Source organism: Arachis stenosperma, chromosome 3 (genome assembly GCF_014773155.1).
Source record: "Arachis stenosperma cultivar V10309 chromosome 3, arast.V10309.gnm1.PFL2, whole genome shotgun sequence".
Classification (NCBI taxonomy): domain Eukaryota; kingdom Viridiplantae; phylum Streptophyta; class Magnoliopsida; order Fabales; family Fabaceae; genus Arachis; species Arachis stenosperma.
Genome location: NC_080379.1, coordinates 66549958 through 66553594, shown reverse-complemented (window position 1 = coordinate 66553594; position 3637 = coordinate 66549958).

The window sequence follows — 3637 nt, the reverse complement described above, 5'->3', positions numbered from 1 at the left end:
TACGCACGCAGGTATGTGCGTACGCACACGTCTCGGTGCTCATCTCCATTAATTCTTTATGCTTCCTCCATTTTGCATGCTCTTCTTCCATTTTCTCCAAGCCATTCCTACCTTATACACATGAAATCACTCACAAACAACATCGAGGCATCAAATGGAAAGAGCATATTTTCATAATTAAGCACAAATTGGGAGGAAAGTTCAAAAGCATGCTATTCAAGGGAATAAGTGCAAGTTTATACGATGAAATCCATTCAATTCCAACCAAAAATTATTATCAAATATGGATTCATCAAGAAGCCATATGGCTTAGTAGAGGATGTCTTGGGGGACGTTGAAAACCAGTACATCCCTGCAAACTTCATAATCTTGGACATTGGAGAGGATGATGATGACTTTGTCATCCTTGGAAGACCTTTCCTAGCCACTGCCAATGCTATCATTGATGTGGCTAAGGGAGAACTGACTCTACATCTAGGGGAGGATCAAATCTTGTCCAAGATGCCCCACCCTAACTCTCCCTCTGAGAAAAGAGAGATAAATGTGCAACACTTAATGTTCCAACCCTCTGTCTCTGTGCAGAGCTTTACAAAGCCACCAAACATCAATTCTAAGTTTGGTGTTAGGCAGCCATCAACAAGCTCTTAGCATAAAGATACTAGGAAGAAAGTACTTAAAGGTTGGAGGGACAAGAAAGTCCCAACTGAAGGCCTCTCACCTGGCATGAGAGTTGTCTTCACCAAGAAACCAGTCATACCACATACAGTGAGTCGTGTCCTGTCTCTAGAGCATGTGGAGCTCATTCATGAGGAGACAGGAAAAAAGTTCACTATAAGGGGCGAAATTCTGAGTATATGCTCACCTTCAGAAGGAGTTGACCATCAAGCTAATGACGTTAAAGGAGCGCTTGTTGGGAGGCAACCCAACCTTAATAAATTATGTCTATTTCTTTTAATTTCTTAATTTTATTTTTTTTTAAGTTTTGTTTTTAGATTCATAATCATGTGAAGTAGTCAGAACAGAGATAGAATTATCAGCAGTGAAAACAGAAAACTCTGGATGGAGTGTTATTAAAGTTGAACACCAGCCAGGGAGCACTGGCTAGGCGTTCAACGCCCCCAATGGGCAGCATAGCTGGCTCTGAATGCCAGCCAGGGAGTAGACCCTGGGCATTTAAACGCTAGTGCAGAGGGCAGAAAATTTGAATTTTCTAGCCTCTCAGGACCAGTGGGTCCCATAGAAGCTCTACCTACCCCACCCTCTTCTACTCTATTCTTCCCCATTGTAAATATTTCTTCAAGGACGAGCAAAACTCTTAAGTTTGGTTTTGCAAAAGCTTTACTTTCTGACTTCTACCACTCTAAAGTATGGCACCAAAGACTGGTGAAACGTCAGAAAGGAGCAACAGAGACAAAGGAGTGACATTGAAGAGATCAAGCACTACATTCGATCCTCAAGGAGGAGCACTAGCTGCCGCCATTAAAGGTGGATTCGATCTCGTAATCCACTCTCCTTATGTCAATTTTTTTTTCATTTTTCTGTTATTTTTTATTGTCTGTTCTCTTGTTCTTACTGCATGATCATTTGTATTTATGTCTTAAAGCTATGAATTATTCCATGCATTTATCACCTTGCTTAAAAGAAAAAAAAATTAATTGAAAAAGAAAATTAAGAATGATGTGGTGACATTGCTTTTGTTTTCTGAATGTATGAATGAACAGTGCATATTTGAAATTGAAATTAAGAATGTTGGCTCTTGAAAGAATGATGATGATAGGAAAGTATTATTGGTAATCTGAAAAATCCAAAAATTGATTCTTGAAACAAGAAAAAGCAGCAAAGAGAAGAAAAAAAAGCATGTTGCAAAAGAAAAAAAATAATAAAATGGAAAAAAAATAAAAAAAAAAGAAGAAAAAGGCAATAGCTTTTTAAACCTAAAAGTAAGAGCAAAAAGCCAGTAACCCTTTAAACCAAAAGGCAAGGGTAAAATGATTTAAGGCTTTGAGCATCAATGGTTAGGAGGGCCTACAAGGAATAAAATCCTGGCCTAAGCAGCTCAGACAAGCTGTCCCTAACCATGTGTTTATGGCGTGAAAGTGTCAAGTGAAAAGCTTGAGACTGAGCGGTTAAAGTCGTGGTACAAAGCAAAAAGAGTGTGCTTAGGAACTCTGAACACCTCTATCTAGGGATTCTAGCAAAGCTGAATCACAATCTGAAAAGGTTCACCCAGTTAAAGTGTCTGTGGCATGAATGTATCCGGTGGTAATACTGGAAGACAAAGTGCTTAGGGTCACCGCAAAGACTCTAAAAAGCTATTTTCAAGAATAAAAAAGAACTTAACTAGGAGAGTCAATAATATCATCTGGATTCTAAGTTCCTAGAGATACCAACATTTCTGAGTTTCAATGGATAGTGAGATGCCAAAACCTTTTAGAAGCAAAAAGCTACTAAGTCCTGCTCATCTAATTGAAACTGAGCTTCTGGTATGCGAAATTATGATCACTAATTTTCACAACTCAAATAATCCCTAGTAATGGCACCAAAGACTTGGTGCTCAATACCATGGCATAAACACAACTTCGCACAACTAACCAGCAAGTGCACTGGGTCGTCCAAGTAATAAACCTTACGCGAGTAAGGGTCGATCCCAAGGAGATTGTTGGTATGAAGCAAGCTATGGTCACCTTGTAAATCTTAGTCAGGCAGACTCAAATAGTTATGGATGATATATGAATAAAACATAAAGATAAAGATAGAGATACTTATGTAATTCATTAGTGAGAACTTCAGATAAGCGAATGGAGATGCTTTGTCCCTTCCGTCTCTCTGCTTTCCTACTGTCTTCATCCAATCCTTCTTACTCCTTTCCATGGCAAGCTGTATGTTGGGCATCACCGTTGTCAATGGCTACAGTCCCGTCCTCTCAGTGGAAATGTTCAACACACCCTGTCACGGCACGGCTATCCAGCTGTCGGTTCTCGATCATGTCGGAATAGAATCCAGTGATTCTTTTGCGTCTGTCACTAACACCCCACAATCGCGAGTTTGAAGCTCATCACAGTCATTCAATCATTGAATCCTACTCAGAATACCACAGACAAGGTTTAGACCTTCCGGATTCTCTTGAATGCCGCCATCAATTCTAGCTTATACCACGAAGATTCCGGTTAAAGAAATCCAAGAGATATCCACCCAATCTACGGTAGAACGGAGGTGATTGACGGTCACACGTTCATAGGTGAGAATGATGATGAGTCTCACGGATCATCACATTCATCGAGTTGAAGAACAAGTGATATCTTGGAACAAGAACAAGTTGAATTAAATAGAAGAACAATAGTAATTGCATTAATACTCGAGGTACAGCAGAGCTCCATACCTTAATCTATGGTGTGTAGAAACTCCACCGTTGAAAATACATAAGAACAAGGTCTAGGCATGGCCGTGAGGCCAGCCCCCAGTGATCAAAAGATTTAAAGATCTCCAGATGATCTAAGATCCAAAGATGAAAATACAATAGTAAGAGGTCCTATTTATAGGGAACTAGTAGCTTAAGAATTACAAAGATGAGTAAAAGACATAAAAATCCACTTCCGGGCCCACTTGGTGTGTGTTTGGGCTGAGCATTGAAGCATTT